General features: G+C 33.2%; 1 pseudogene; it reads right to left on the bottom strand.

Moving 5' to 3' along the window:
* Positions 1-5,559: 5,559 nt before the first annotated feature.
* On the bottom strand, positions 5,560-16,271 carry LOC118619257 (annotated as a pseudogene).
* Between the last annotated feature and the right edge of the window lie 1,709 nt (positions 16,272-17,980).

Below are 17,980 nucleotides of genomic sequence, written 5' to 3'. Positions count from 1 at the left end.
AGTACTTGAGATATTATCAGTAGCAATAAATATAGGAGATTAAGTCTAACCTATAAAGCAATAATTTATAACATGAATTACCTAGAGAAAATGTACTGACTATTACAGGTCTATGGTGCTACATTAGGTTATTAGAGAAAAGTAATTAAAATGCACACGTTTGACGTGTTAAATGTCATTCAAAATTTAGCAGGGACTTCTGGTTTCAACTCCAACTGATAAACAGGTAGTGGCCACTACTATCCTTACTAATAAAAAAAAATCTAGGCAAACTGAAAACATCTACTTTTCTTGGACCTATCAAGGAACTAAAAACACAGGGTAAATGATCACACAAAATTGAAAGAGACAGGAATATTCACAAAGATAAAACTAAGATGTGTTTATGTGGAACAAAAGCTACTAGAGACATAAACTGGTAGGAATACTTAGTTGGCATTTTGATGTATTGTAGGTGCTGACTGTATACTAGCATAAAAGTATAAAAATCTCGGGGGTATACTTTTAGGGAAAGTCCATATCTTTTGTGAGACTTGCCAGCAGATACTCATGTAACAGAGGCCTGTGTTTCTGGGTAGAATTTTGAGAGTCTTATCCCAGCTAGTGAAAGGTAATCAATCTCTCCTTACACCAGGCCCTTCCAGGTTTCATGTCTCACCTAGGGAGAAAAATTGTGGTCAAAAGGGGTCAGGACTTTAAAAGATATATATGGGAAATGATATAGTAAGAGAAGAAAGTAAGAGGTTGGGGGTATGGGGGAACCACAGGAGAACTAGTCCTGAAGGTTAAAGACTAGTGAAAAAAAGCAGGCAACATGTGAGAACAGACAGGAAATACAGCAGAAAGACTGAAACTCTAAGAAAAAAATCAAAAGAAAATACTAGAAATAGAAACACTGTAAGAAAAATGAAGGATACCCTTAATGGGCTCATCAGGAAAGACACAGCTGAGAAAGGAGTCAATGAGCTTGAAAATATGTCAATGGAAACTCTCCAAATTGAAATGTAATGAGATTTTTAAGGCCCAGAATATCCAACAACTGTGGGACAATTTTTAAAAAATGTAGCATACATAATTGGAATACCAGAAAAAGAGAAAGAGAAGAAATATTTGAAATCATAATTGCAGCGAATGTTCAAAAATTAATGACAGACACCAAACCACAGATGCAGAAACTTTACACAATACTAAAGTAAGATATACCAAAATTTCTGCACCTGGGCATGTTATAATTAACTGTAGAAAATCAATAACTAAGAGAAAACTTTGAAACAAGTCAGAGAAGAGTAGAAAAGAGGAACAACCATGCTCCCAGAAAAAGAAGAATAAGAATGACATTGAACTTCTCACAAAGCTTTCAAGCAGGAAGAAAGTGGAGTGAAATAGTTAACGTACTGAAACAACAAAACCATGACTCTGGAATTTTGTATCCAGCAAAATTATACCTTTAAAAGTGAAGGAGAAATAAAGAGGTTCTTGTCCAGACAAAAACTAAGGGAATTCTTTGCCAGTGGACTTGCCCTGTAAGAAGTGTTAGTAGAGGGTCTTTGGGCAGAGGGAAATGATAAGGCTCAGAAATGTCCATCTACAGAAGGAAAGAAACAGTGTAACAGAAAGAATCAACGAAGGCAAGATGAAGTCATTTATTTTTTATATTTATTATTGATCTAAAATATTTGTGTTTAGTGTATAAAAGTAAGAATGTATTGGGTCATTATATCTCAGGAAAAAATAAAATGAATAACAGAAATATCAAAAGGCAAGAGGGAGGAATTGGGAATACTCTGATAAGGGGCCTGTAGTAAACATGAAGCAAATGCAGTGTTCATTGGAAATGGACTTAGATTAGCACAAACAAATACTGTAAACAACAGGGCATTCACTAAAAATGGGTAAAAATGATCAACTATAAGGGAGGATAAAATGAAATAAAAATTGTTCAGTGGCAATCAGGATGGCAGTAAAACAGATAAACGAGAAACAAAAAAATGGAACAAAGTAGAGAGGTACAAAGATGGTAGTTATAAATTCATATATAACTACTCACTTTATATGTGAATGGTCTGAGCACACCAATTAAAAAACATTTTGAGAGTATGAGGTAAATTTAAAAAGACCAAACCATATATATATATATATATATATATATATATATATATAAAAGTAACTGTAAATCTAAAAACTCAGGTTAAAATGAAGTAGAGAAAAATATACCTATTTTTAACACTATTGGTTTGTTGAGGTTGTTTGTGTCTATGTTTATGAATTATGTTGTTTTGTAGTTTTGTATGCTTGTAATGCCTTTTTCTCTTTAGGTATGTAGTTAATGTTGGTCTAATATTAACACTAATCCAAAAGACACAGAAATAGCTAAAGTAATTTCAAATTCATCAAGAAAACTTAACAGTGGTAAACCTATGTGGACATAAAAACAGATTATCAAACCACATGAGGCCAAAAAGAAAAGAGAGGAGAAGTGTAAAACTCAACAATTATAATTGGAGTCTTAAACACCACTCCATTAGTAATTGACAAGTCAAGCAGGCAGAAATCAATAAGGAGATAGACAACGTAAACAACATTATTAACCTGCTTGGTTAAATTAATGTTTACACAATACTCTATCCAATTGTAGAAGAGTATATATTTTTCTCAAGCATATGAAACATCACCAACAGAGATCACATTCTGGTGCATAAAAAAGATTTAAAAAATGAATATCATACAAATTATGTTCTCTAACCACAATGAAATTAAAGTAGAAATATATAGAAAAATATAACTAAAACATCCCCAAATATTTGAAAATTAACTCACTTCTAAATAACATCTGGGTTACAAAATAAGTCTTTTTAGCCTGGCTAGTTGACTCAGTGATTGAGCATCTACCCATGCACCAAGAGGTCACCGGTTCGATTCCTGGTCAGGGCACATGCCCAGGTTGTGGGCCCAATCCCCAGTGGGGGGCATGCAGGAGGTGGCCAATTGATGTTCTTTATCATCAATGTTTCTCTCTCTCTCTCCCTCATTTTTCCTCTCTAAAATCAATAAGAAAAAGAAGAAGTCTCATTTTATTTTAAACTAAATGATTATGAAAATAAATGTATTACCATTTGGGGGAGTGGTCAGAGAATGTTATAGCATTAAATGAATATATCAGAAAAGAAGAATTTTCTAAAATCAATAACCTAAATTGGTCAATGAGAAATTATAGACAGATGAACAAATTAATTTTAAGTAAACAGAAGAAAGAAAATAATAATAATTAGACCAGAAATTATTAATTATTAAAATTTTAAAAAGAAAAAAATCAAGAATAATCAAATGTGAATTCTTTGAAAGGTGCAATAAAATTTATAGATCACTATCCAGGCTAATCAAATGGGAGAGAGAAAAAGAACGGACATATATGACTGACTAATATTAGAAATGAAAGTATGGTTATAACTATTCATTCATGGACATTAAAAGTTTAAGGGAATAATACAAACAATGGTATGCCCACAAATTTGATAACTTAGAAAGAATAACCCAAATTCTTCAAAGACATAAATATTGCCCAGATCCTTAAAGGACACAGACTGTCAGAATTCATACAAGCACTCATAGAAAAACATATAAGATTTGTGATTATCAGAGGGAGGCAGTGGGGTGTGCAGGAATTGAATAAATTTGGTCAAAAGGTACAAACTTCCAGTTAAAAGACTAATGCTGAGATGTAATATACAACTTGATGACTATAGTTAATGCTCCTGCTATCTGATATATTTGAGAATTGCCAAGAGAGTAATACTAAGAGTGCTCATCACAAGGAAATTTTCTTTTTTATTCTTCTTTTTATTAATTGTGTTTCTATATGAGATGACAGACATTAAACTTAACGTGGTAATCATTTCACAACCATTATTGTGGTAAGCCAAGTCATTATGCTGTACACTTTAAACTTATATAGTGTTGCACATCAGTTATACCTTAGTAAAACTGAAAAGAAAAAGAGAAGAAAATTAAAATAACTCATACATGTAGATAATGACTACCTGAATAGTCTACTTGTATTTAAAAACCTTCCCAAAAAGAAATCCCTAGGCTCAGAAAGTTTCATTGGCAAATTCTGACAAATATTTATTTATAGAATTCCACCAAATAAAACCAACTCTCCAAAATCTCCTACAGAATATACAAGCAGAGGGTACCTTATTTCTTTCTATGAGGCAAACCTTACCCAAATATATAAATACACAGGCATTATAAGAATACAAAACAAGGTTATCTCATGAACGTAGGCACAAAATCCTCAGTAAAATAACAGAAAATTGAATCTCAAAATTTATGAAAAGTACTGCACACTATAATCAAGTAAGATTTTTTTCCAGAAATATAAGACTGATTTAAGACTTAAAAATCAATCTAACCTACTATATCAATAAGCTAATGATGAAAGATACAATATTATCAACTTTGCAGAAAAAGCATTTTATCATTTTAAAAATTTTTGATATTTCCTTTCATTCTTAAACAGAAATTGGGGAAAGGACAATAATTATTTCAAGAACCAGTAATTCAGTTAATATTGTTACATTGAGATTCATAATTAGATTAGATTCAGGTTATTATATTTAAGCACCACTTTAAAAGTAGATATAAGGCGACTGTTGTTTCTCCATCACTGTAGCAGTTTATATAGCTGAGAATTCAAATCTCAATGATCACTTTCTCTCTCACCAGTATCTGCTACTTTCCCACCACAAATAGGAGAGGTAGAGTTGCCAACAGCCAAAGACCAATGCAATGGACACAATATTCATGGGAGCAAGGTAGGATGTGAAGTTTGTTGCCTTCTGTGTATTCTGTAATACAAATGCTGCAGACTTTTAATGTATCATTTTCAACAAAAGATCTTATAGACAATGTGTCCATCTCTGCTTTGCTAAATCCTTTAGGATGGTATTATTATTGAGAGAAAAAACTGATCAAGGGAGGGCCAAGAGTCACTTTCATTAAATGTTACTGGGGTCATAGATCTACTGTCTCTTCTGGTTTCTGGTGATGAGTGTGGTGATATTCTTTCATCATTGCAATCAAAGAACAGTTTGTTCACTTCTGAAATTTATCACTGGAGCTAGAACTGGACGTGAGACTAGAACTAGAACTGGACATTTAGTTGGGGTTTGAACTAGAAGTCAGCGTGAATGGGAATGGGAATCACAGCTAGAATTTTAACTGGAACTAGAACTCCTACAACCCTGGGAACTATCTCTTCCATTGGGTGACTGCCCTTTCCATGTTTTAACTTGGGACTGAAAGACTAGGCTCTAAATCCCTGTCACTGTCCATACACAGGCATTATAAGAACATTACTTGAGTCACTAAAATCTGTCATCATCCACCTTAACGTGCTTTGAATTGCATCAGATGTTGTATAATTTAAACCAATATTTAAAACACTACAAATGGGAATTCTGATGGTACAGATATAAGCTCTCATACCTGCCTACTTATAATGTGAAAACATGCCTAAGTTTTTGTTCACTTACCAAAGTGACAGTGTTATTTGATGTCTCAGATCCAGTTATTTGATGCCTCAATGATTCTTGGTCCTGAGTTCTAAAAAAAAAAAAAAAAAAAAACAACTATCAGTCTCATTGTCTCATTTACCAAAGTCTTCTCAAAAGTCGGAGATGATACACTAAGAAGTCTTCGTAAAAGTTCACCCAGTGAACGTGGAAGGGACCTGCATTCAGTTCTTGCTCTGGCAGTACTGTGGTCTGGGCTTCTGCTTCTTGCTCTGTGCTGACCTCTGGTGGGTAGGACTTCCACTAATACACTCCAGTTGTACTTTGTTCTGATCTAGATGGTCTCATAAATCTTGATTCAGATTGTGGATCTTTCATGTGACTTCAGCTGTTTTCCATATTTTCTCCCCTGGGAAGTCTTGTAGATAGTGCATATTCATTCTCTGCATTTGGACTCTCATTATTAAGGTTAAAATTTAATTCTGAACTGAACCTGGAATCACTGTGTAGACTAACCTGGCTCACTTCTCTCCAAGGTTGGTGTTCTCTTTGTCCACTTGTCACATTTTCAATTTGTTTGAGAGAGGTAAGCCAATCTATTACAAAGACACCACTAGTATATCATTCAAAGTATTTTTATGTATTTTTATGAGTATAATTTTAGTTATTTTTTTGTGAGTTTTTTTCTTTTCACCTGTATTTTTATGAGTTTTCCAGTGGATTTTCTTTAATTAGTGAAGTCTTCTCTGCAACTCTTCTAGACTTTCACCTCGATTGCCTAACAAATTGTTATCCCTCATAAATTTGTAATCTATACCCAGGTTATTTACAAATTGATACAAATCTTCTTCCTAAACCAGTCAATCCCCAGATTCCTTCATCCCCAGAATCTGAATTTTCCATCTTGATGAAGAAGTTTTTAAAAAATGGTGATGAAATGAAAACAAATACTTTCTGCTTCATTGTCAGGATACAACTCAGATGGACCTGTCTCCGCTTATACTTCTCTCCTCTCTCTGGCCTCCGCAGTTCTGTAGCTTCTGGTGAGCCAAACTGTTGAGACCTGCCTTTATACCACACTTGCTAGTCATTGTTGCTAGGCGACCATCATCTTCCCCATGGTTACCAAATAGAAACAGCATTTAGGTTTTGTTTTGTTTCATTCCAAATCAGCAAATATTAACAAGGATTTTATCACTTTTAACCCAAATGAGCTTATTCTCAGACTTTCAAGAGGACTTTTCAGTCTCTAATGTGCTCTAGTTATTTGTATGGTAAATTATAGAACCCAATTACAGCTAGCTACATTATGTATAACTCCTTCAAAATACCATGCCAAAGTTATTCTAGCTAAGTACAACAATTCTCATTTTCAGGAGGCCAGGGACCGCTTAGGTCTTTTCTCCTCATAATTTCTTAAATCACAGATACTCACTAAGAAAACCTACAAATCTGATAATTCACAAGGGCCATAGCTAAATCTGTTTAATTGGGTCCTCTCCCTTTCAACTCTTAATTGCTTCATCTTGCCTTATACAATCCCTCAAGCTTCTGTTTAAAGACATAAATATAATAAGTAACATTAATTAAAAATTTGTCAGGTTTTCTCTCACTCAGAGAATCCCTTAAGGAATTGTCCACAAATACACCAAGTTCCAATTTGTTTTCCTTTCTCATAAGTATTATAAATATTACTTAAACAAAAGTAGCCAGAATATTACAAGCACTTCGACGACAGGTCCATAATAGTCATTTTGCCTACAGTAATGAGTGCTGACTTTGCTGATTTTATTCCACTTATGTTAATGCACCCAGGACAGCTTGGTAAAAATAATGCTCATTTGCAATCCTATCTGAAGGAGGTCTCTAAGAGTTTCTGGACTCATTAATATTACCAATCCCACTTAATACTTGCTTCGGAATTTTTCATTCAAGTTGTTCATACAAAGACAAGATTTGACTGCTAAATTTGAGACATTATTCAATTTGACTTATTTTATAATCAATTCATCCAACATAAACTGAGTCAGTTACTGTTAATTATTGCAGCAGTCTGTACCCCCAAGCAATTCACACTCCAGGTGAGGCAATCAATACACAAAAACTATCAAAATACAATATATAAGATGTGGCAATATATTTATATATGTAGTATTATGTAAGTGTGAGAACTGTGTGGTGATTACTTAATGGAAGTTGGGAAATGTTTCACAGAGATATTACATTTATCCGAATCTTTAAATATTTGAGTTTCTACAGATGGAGTGTGACAGTTGGGTATATGTTGGCGAAGAAAGACTAATGTAATACAGAAGGAATAGACCTAAAAGACCTTGCTTGGCATGTTTGGACAACTGTGGCCACAGTTTTGGGGTTGGGGTGGAAATGTTGTGAAATTAATCCCAGAAGAATAATGAACACAGAATATAAATTGGGTTTTGATTTTTTTTCTTTTTTTTTCCTATAAGAAATAGGACATTGGTTAAAAAGTTTTGTTATTTTTTAAGAACTAGCAATGGATTTTGTTTCAGCCTCCACCTGACATAATTAAGATAATGGCACCTGATTTTCCAGGGGGTGGGAAACCCAGTCTTCAATCTTAGTCCAGTTGGTTTAGGTTTAACTGAATTCACTGTCATGGCAAAAGGGAAGGACACATGATGCAGCCATGTCCGATGAACATATCTCAAATAGCTAGTTATGATCGTTGTTTTAACATGAGCATGTGACCAAAGGTGCATTTAAGAGTTAAATTTGAGATGTAAGCTAAAACTACTGAAAATTAGAAATCATTTTCTACCGTAGTTGCTAAACTAGTAGGATATAAACCTACAGATGTTTATGGCTATCTTTTGTACACAAGAATGAAGAAAATCAAGATAAAGAAACAGAGGAAAGCAAAGATAGAGAGAGCAAAATACATGAGAAAATTTTTGAAAACTACGTGAAGCCAGTTGTGCCATAGGATTTTTAGATCTGTAAACCAGTGCATTTCATTGTTTTTTTATTGAATTTATTGAGTTGACATTGGTTAATATAATTATATAGGTTTCAGATGTACAGTCTATAAGGCATCAACTGTATATTATACTGTTTGTTTACCAGCCCAAGTCAGGTCTTCTTCCATCACCATTTATCCCCTCTTCTACTTCCTCTTTGATAATCAACCTGCTGTTGTCTGTATCTATGACTTTTTTCTGGCAAATGTCTTCACCATTTTCAGCTAGTCTCCCCAAGCCCCTACCCTCTAATAGATGTTAGTCTCTTTTTTCTGTATCTGTGAGTCTGTTTCTATTTTGTTCGTTAGTTTATTTGGTTCAGTCCACATATAAGTGAGATCAAATGGTACTTGTCTTTCTCTGACTGGCTTAATTTACTTAGCATAATATTCTCCAGGTCCATCCATGCTGTTGCAAAAGGTAACATTTCCTTCTTTATTACAGCTAAGTCATATTCCATTGTGTAAATGTACAACAGCTTTATTATCTACTAGTCTACTGATGGGCACTTGGGTACTTCCAAATTTTAGGTATTGTAAATAATGCGCAATGAAAATAGAGGTACATGTATTCTTTCAAACTAGTGTTTCAGAAAAAGCATTTTAGATCATCTAAGACCTACTGCTGATAAAAACTCACAACAAACACGACATTTCTTCAAATCAATTTAAAAAAAAACTACAAGAAAAGCCACATTTACAATTATATTTGATGGAGAGAGACTGGATACTTTCTGAGATTACCAAACAATCAAAGATACATTATCTCACCATAACTTTGATATCAAGATGTCCTAAATAGTGCAATAAAGCCATTATTTATAATAATTGAACCAGAAAAAAATGAAGCTATCTTTATTCAGAGATGATACGATTGCCTATGTAAAAAACTCCAAAAAAACGTATACAAAAACAAAACCCTCCTATACTTAATCATCATAATTGTGAAGTCACAGGATACAAGGTCAATATGCAAAATTAAGTTGCTTTCCTATATGCCAACATGAACAATTGAAATTTTTAAATTTAAAAGTTAACTAAAATAGTACCAAAAAATAAAATACTTAGGTATAGATATAATAATATATAAACTTACATAGTATATAAATTTATATATAAACTACAAAATACTGAAGAAAAAAAGTCAAAGATCAAAATAAATGAGAAATATTTCATGTTCATAGATTGGAAGACCCACTATTGCCAAATGTGATTTATAGATTTCATTTATAGATTGAAGGCAATTGCAATCAAAATTTTAGCAAGATATTTTGTAGATATTCCAAACTTATGCTAATGTTTGTATAGGAATAAAAATATCTAATAGAGCCAACACAATAATGATGAAAAAGGACAAAGTTAGAGGATTCTCACCATCCAATTTCAATTTTTAATGTAAAGCTATAGCAATAATGATAGAATGTTATTATTAAAAAAAAAAAGAATAAACACATGGAAAAAAGAAACTAAATATAGAGTCCAGTATTATATTCACAAAATATCGTAAATCCATTTTAAATAAAAATCAAAGAGAATTCAACGAAAAACAGATAATCCTTTCAATAAATGATGCTGAAAAGAGGCATACCAAGTTTTCTGGGACAAATATTACAATAAAATCCAAAGCCATTCACTTTTACTTTCTCTCTAAGGCCATTGTTGAACCTGCCAGCCACCCTTTCTTCTCTTTCCAGAAAGTGTTATTATGTGAGTAATAAATCTTTTTGGATCCTTTTGCTGGATATACAGGATCATAAGTATCAAAATTTGAACTACATTTTGGATGAGGGGTTGATCACCAACATATGTAAGACAACCATGACCTCTAGTATATTCTGTCACTAAAGATAATATTTTGAAGACCAGGTTGAAGTATCATGGGAAATAGTTTCTAATTCCATTCTCATTAATGTTATTTTAAATGCATCTTAAGAATCCATGAAAGAGAAATGTACATATTATTACTAGTTATTGACTTCCTTGGTTACTGGATTTATTATTAAAAATTTGCAGAGGTTAATCTGATTTTAAAGCAGAACATGATCAAATTAATTTGAAAGCTATTAAAAAGATTATAAATTGTAGGTAAATTTCTTACAAGTCAATCTCAAATATTGGGCTGTCACTAATTGTAATACCTTATTACCATTAATACCTTAATGCATTATTTTATTCAGGTCTTACAATGATGATTATAACATGGGCAGAGAATATTGAATTGCTACTATTTTACAAAAAAGAAATATGGAGTCTCCATTAAGTTATTTTTCTTAAATAGCTATAAAATAAGTGCAGAACAAGAATTTAGGTATTGTCTAATATTTGCATTTGAATTTCATTTTGTAAGTTGTTATTAAATTTATTGGGAGAGCCCTGGCCGGTTTGGTTCAGCCGTTAGAGCATCGGCCTGCGGTCCTGAGAGACCCGGGTTCGGTTCTTGCTAAGGGCATGTACCTCGGTTGCAGTTTGTCCCCGGCCCTGGTTGGTTGTGCGGGTGGCAGCCACTCGATGTGTTCCTTTCACATCGATGTTTCTCTCTCTCTCTCTGTTCCTCTCTCTCCCTCCCACTCTACCTTAACAAAAAATGGAAAAATGTCCTCGGGTGAGGACAAAAAAAAAAAAAATTATTGGGAGAAATATTAAATAATAAGACTACATGTTTCAAGTATACAATTCTATAACACATCATGTGTATTTTGCATTGTTTGTTCACTAACCAAAGTCAAGTCTTTCTCTGTCACATCTTTGCCTTTCTTATATGGGATTACAAGTGTAGGTTTTTTTTCAAGTTGACACAATGAATAGTTTAAGCAAATATATATGTGAAAATAACACACTTAAGTGTAAAGAGAGAGATAAAGCTTAAAAAAAAAGGGGGATGGATTACCTTCAAATGTTTTTATGGTCAGGTGTTTTAGTTTACTTTGAGAAATACTTAGAAAAAGTACTTAGAAGTTGCAGAGTTTTTAGAGGTGTTTTAAAGGTAACATATTTGAAGAAGATATTTTCTGGATAAAATAAAGAAAAAAGGGTAGGTGGAAAATTGCTAGCAAATTCTCTTCTCCATCTAAGAAACAAAGACTGTGTTGGTAGTGGTGGAAAAGAATAAATGGAAATTATAGGTGTGGTTAAGATTTGAGAAGTGACAAGTTAGAAATTGTAGACAACTCCAAGTTGGGAGCCAAAATTAGTGGATGAAGCCTTTGTTAATTGGAAGTTATAGTTCCATAATAATCCTGATATATAAACAAATAGAAATATCTAGTATTGTCTCAATAATAACTATACATTTTTTAGATTAAATAAACCAATAAATACCAGTTTGTGTTTAATTCTTCAAGTTCTAAAAATCCTAATAGTCTGGAGAATAAAAATATTATTAATATACAATTATGCATCTTACTTAATTGGTCACAAAATAAATATTTGTTTTAAGTCTAAAGATGTATTGTTTTTCTAAAAAATGTAAGAAATAGTAATTCCTACATGCAAAAATCACTCTTGTCTATTAGGTGAAAAAGTACTTATTTTCCTATCATAAAAAAAATGGGAAGACCATTTCAAGATTATATCTATATCCATGTTGGTAAAAAATGCACTAAAGCAATATGAGAGCCTTTCCATTAAGTTTGACCAATGTCTTACATTTATGGCTGGTATAGAATGCTCAACATAATACCCAATTCATATGAGTTCCAGTAGTGAACACTGCAGGGACTCTTGGGTATTAATGTTCTTTTGTGTATCAGAACAAGATTTATCATTAGAGGATATTTTATATTTTACTCAGGTATTAAAGTTCTATGTTGTTGCTATTTTGGAATTCATACCCTTGAGAATTACTCAAAAGTAAACATGAGCATATAGAGATAAGCAGCTTAACCATTTACAATCCAGTAAATTTCAGAGGCAGATATTACTGTTAGTCCTTGCAGGAGAATCTTTTTACCTTTAAAACACAATAACTCTACTTTTCCCCTATTGTTACTAGGTCCTGGAAGAAAAAAGGCAGATTTCAAAAATCTGTATGTTTATGACAATTCTACAGTGAATTAGAAAGGAAAAAGTCTTGTTTCTTTTTTTTAATATAATTTATTTTTCTTTATTGATTTTAGAGAGAGAGAAAGTGGGAGGGAGAGAGAGATAGAAACTGCAATGAGAGAGAACATCGATTGGCTGCCCCCGACATGCCCCCCACTGAGGATCTGGCCCATAACCAGGGCATGTGTCCTGACCAGGAATCAAACTGGCGACCTCTTGGGTCAACGCTCAACCACTGAGCCACACCGGCCAGACAAAAGTCTTATTTCTAAATAGCAAGTGGTATTTTGGGAAAGAAAGCAGAGAGTAAAATTTTGTGAAGACATGTTTCCTGTGAAAATATGAACTGGCTGCTCCCCACCTGTCCTCTGTCCTCCATCCTTCTTCCAGGGAGATGAAGGGGCACCTGGGTACATCCACCCTAGGATCCTCAATCATGGCTTAACTAATAATAACTACTTGTTGAAAAAGTATTAAAAATTTTTTTTAAGAAAAAGAAGGATGGCCATGGCATGAAAATGACAGGATTTACATCAGCAAAGCTCTATATCTCCCAGATTCTTATCCTCTAACTCCTTTCTACATCTGTATCAAATACCAGGAATCTTTGCTGACTTTGAGGAAATCACCATTAACCAATAATAAATGGCAAGTAAAGAGAAAGGAGAAGAATATATTTTCCTGATTACAATGTTGAAGTTGATGATGTATTTTTTTCCAGAAACCTTATAGCTAACCTCTAAAAAAAATATGAAATTAGGTATACTGAATTCATACTAGAGCAATTTAGCATTTTCTAACTTTGTGACTGAGCAAGATATTTAATGTTTAGAAGATCTAGCTGTCTCCTTTAAGGGACCCTCTTCATAGAATCACCATGAGGATCAAGTGAAGTGATATAATAAGTTAATCACAGATACAGCCATGTATTAAGAACTTAATATATTATTGATATTAACTTAAATACTACTTGGAATTGTTTGTATATCTACTACCTTGTAACAGACAGTTGAACTTTTAGAATACGTGCAATTCATTGTTGTACTAGTGTTTTCACTTATATAATGCAATAGTGTTCCCTTAGAGACTTTATTTTTTATAGAAATTTTAGGTATACAACAAAATTGAGAGGAAGGCATAGAGACTTCCCACATTTCTGCCCCACACATGCCTACCCTCCCTCATTTTCAAGATCACGCATCAAAATGGTGCGTTTTTAACTGGAATGAACCTGCACTGACACATTATAAGCACCAAAAGTCCATAGTTTACATGGAAGTTCAATCTTGGTGTTTTACACTCTGTAAGTTTAAACAAATGTACATTTACATATATCCATCTGTATAATATACAGATTGTTTTCACTGCCCTAAAAGTCTTTTGTGCTATGCTGATTCCTTCCCTATGCTCTATCCCTCACTCTGGCCACCACTGATATTTTTATTGTTTCCATAGTTTTGCCTTTTTAAGAATATTATATTTTGAGTCATACAATATATAGCATTTTTAAAATAGTTTCTTTCACTTAATAATATGCATCTAAGCTTTCCCCATGTCTTTCTATGGCTTGGTAGCTCATTTCAGTTTAGCGCTGAATAATATTCCACTGTCTGAATCAATCACAGATTATGTATTCACCTACTGGGGGGTATCTTGGTTGATTCCAAGTTTTGGCAGTTATAAATAAAGCTGCCATGTGCGGTTGTTTGGTTAGACATAATTTTTCAGCTGCTTTGGATATATACCAAAGATCATGATTGCTAGATCATATGCTAAGAGTATATTTCGTTTTGTAAGAAACCACCCAACTGTTTTCTAAAGTAGTTATATGGTTTGCATTCATAATAATGTTTTTAGATTTATGAAAAGAAGAAATAATAATATGCTAATATATATATATAGTATAATAATTTTCAAGATGATCGTCTATTTAGTATGTCTGTTTTGTTATAATAACATGCCATATTTGATAGGTCTGGTCAGTTACTATATGCCCATTTGAACACATAGTATGGGGAGGCACCTCAGTGCAGAATGCAGTGATTGCATATGATTGTTCAGCAGCTTTACTGACATAGTAATCCTTGATAGCTTTAACTAATAACTAGGCTTATTAATTATCACTGTCCTCAAAACTGTATAACCCGTCAGAGACCAGTGACAAATGCATTTTTTAGAACCCCCATCAAAGAAATTTTGTCTTCATCTGTGTTCACTAGATTAAAATACAGAAATATCTATTTTAGTGGTGTTTTGAGTCTAGGCAGTCATTTTCTATAACTTCATACAGATAGGTGTACTCTGGGTTAAATAGCACATGCTGCCCACATTTGGAAGGCTACTTGTCATTTTTTTGTTCACTCATGTGGTAAGCCTAACTTCCATGCCCATTGAACCTTATTTCCAGATTAAGCTGATAAAATTGTGTAGTATTTCACATTACATTTTGTTATAATCTGGTCAAATATTGTGTAGTAGTTCTGGCTGTGCCTTGCAGGATGACGGGCAAAGAGGCACACACCACCACTCTGGGCATGTGTGGTAAAGCAAGTACATAATGGGCCCTAAAAAGATAACTTATGACTGCTTTCTGCCGTCGCTAATGGTTTATTTGACTTATCCACATCAGTTGATATGTACTTGTTTTAAAACAAACATCCTCGGCTATGTTAATGACACAACACGACTTCTTCCCTCCCTCTGTAGAATACAAATGTTAATTTTGCAAATCATTTATCAAGAGAAAACTTAGATTTGTAATTAAAAGATGTAAACTTAATTTCTATTTTTTCCAATATCTAATGATAATAGACAATTCATTTTACTTCTTTGAGTCTCAGTTTCTTCTTTTGTAAGACTAAGATATTGGAGGGATAGCAATATATGTGGACATATCTTATGAACGCTAAAGAAATAACTTTTACAATATAAATATTAATAAAGAATGATTTAAATGACAATCTAAAGAAATAATATTTATTAGTTCCCATCTTTTCTCAGCAAGTATTTCTTTTCTACAATGTTAATGGGTTATAGGGAGGTTTCACTTGCTCAAAATAATTGTGATTTATAAATGTTACTAAAGAGGAAAAATGATAGGTTTTATTTATAAGTAAATTTATATTTATTCAGTTTTCTTAACTATTTTAACATGATAATTTTTATTCTCTTAACTTTTTGAGAAACTATTTTCTTCTGCAGAATATCTACTTGGTTTTCTCAATTTTTATGATAATATTTACCTTTTATATATTACATATTTTATTATTCACATGTTTTTTTTTTAAAATATGCTATTTTAGATTGCTTTGTAGAACTGCAATGAATTTCAGCAACATTTACAGAAACATCTTTTCACAGCTGGCTAACTGAGCACAGAAGAGGCTACGTGGTGTGCACAAGGTCACTCAGCTATTCTTGCCAAATCTGATCACATTCACTGACTAGGGTAGTGATCCATAGGTTTTTCATAAGATCATTGCTTCAGATAATGACACATAGTTGCAAAATAGTATCAAATAAGTGATAGATTGGTCTTTCCTTAAAGGTACTTGTACTTTTTCATCATAGTACTGTACTTACAGCACTTCAGCTGAAGTATGCTAACATATTCATGTGAGGGGAAAGGATCAGTAAGTTTTCTGAGAGTAAGCAAAAAGAATTTCTTTGGAACTTTTTAGTTTCATTTTGCCCTTGTTACCTGCACTTCATACCGCCATCCGCCTTAACAACAACAAAAAAACACTTCTACATGGAGAAAAATTAAATTCTATGATCAAATCATATTACTTTATTTTGATGTTTCAAAACAAATTTAGAAAGAGGCATATATTCACAGCCCTTATATTTTATTTTTACCATATGGTAGAAACTACTCATATTCAGCAGGATTTCTCTAAATTGAGCATACCTAAATTAGGAAAGTAAATACATATTTCTGGTCCTATTATTATAATAGTTTCTATTTTAAGAAACCTCATTTCTATGTTCATATACTGTACCCATTTCTATATTTTAATATTCTGTTTTTATGATACAATGTCCTCATTAGACTAAAGTATTTTAGGAAATGTGCCTTCTTCAGCTTTATTTCCCTATCACTAAATAAAATGTCTTCAACATTATCAGTACATAAAAAAGACTTCTTGAGCTAAACTGCTGACAGCTTAAATAATCTTATCTGAGCAGAGAATTCCATACATATGCAATCCCAGTCTCATACCTGAACCATAATTCTTTTATTGCCTATTGAATATCATATTGCATCATCAATTTCAACATGTCTGTAACTTCCCACAATATTTAGTTTTCATTCCCAAATAGACTCTTTCAAGCAATTAATTAGATTATCACCAACATTATGGTTTAAAATGTGCAATTATATTCTTTCTATTTTCTTTCATTCTCATCAGGCACTTAATTGTTCCTTTATTCTTTTAATCACTTATTCATGAGTGTGTTCTTCAAATACAAGGTATTTGGGTGCCTGCTGTACTTCATAGCGAACAGCATAGGTGAAAGCGATATTACCAGATTAGGAATGGTGCTTTAAAGTAGCTGAAATAAGGCATAGATGACCGAAACTCAGAATACAATGAAGAAATTTGGGATGAATGAAGGTTGAGTAGCTAGTCAGGGTCCAACCTTCCAGGGAATTGTGGGATATGTTAAGGATACTGTAGATACTATAGGATATATTAATGAGTTGCTTCTCACTGTAGTTGCAACACAAAACCCTTACAGTATTTTATTTTTAATTTTTTTTTCTTTATTGATTTTAGAGAGAGAGTAATGGAGAGGGAGAGAGAAAGAAACATCAATGAGAGAGAACATTGATTGGTTGCCTCCTGCATGTACTCCACTGGGGATTTGGCTCACAACCTGGGCATGTGCCCTGACCGGAAATTGAACTGGAGACGTCTTGGTGCATGGGTTGATGCTCAGCCACTGAGCTACACCAGCCGGTCTGCCCTTACAATATTTTAGGCAAATATATAGGTATTAAATTTTATTTTTTAAAGATCTCTGGCCATGGCCAGTTTGGCTCAGTTGTTAAAGAGTTGGCCCATGGACCAGTGAGTCCCGGGTTTGGTTTCCAGTAAGGGTACGTACCTTGGTTGCAGTTTGTCCTTGGCCATGGTTAGGGTTGTGTGGGTGGCAACCACTCGATGTGTCTCTCTCACATCGATATTTCTCTCTCTCTCTTCCCCAATCTCTCCCTCCTGCTCTATCTGAAGATAAATGCAAAAAAAGTCCTCTGGTGAAGATAAAAAAAAAAAAAAAAAAAAAAAAGATCTCTCTGATTCTTTGTTGAGAATGCACAGATCAGAGAGTGTGTTGCACAGTATATACATAGAGATAATCTAGGAGACTATACCTTGTCCTCAAATGATGGTAATAAGCCCAGGCAGTGTGGCTCAGTGTATTG

This window comes from Molossus molossus, unplaced genomic scaffold, assembly GCF_014108415.1.
Source record: "Molossus molossus isolate mMolMol1 unplaced genomic scaffold, mMolMol1.p scaffold_m16_p_6, whole genome shotgun sequence".
In the NCBI taxonomy this organism is placed as follows: domain Eukaryota; kingdom Metazoa; phylum Chordata; class Mammalia; order Chiroptera; family Molossidae; genus Molossus; species Molossus molossus.
The sequence above is the reverse complement of the archived record's forward strand: the minus strand, read 5'-3'. Positions and strand labels throughout refer to the sequence as shown.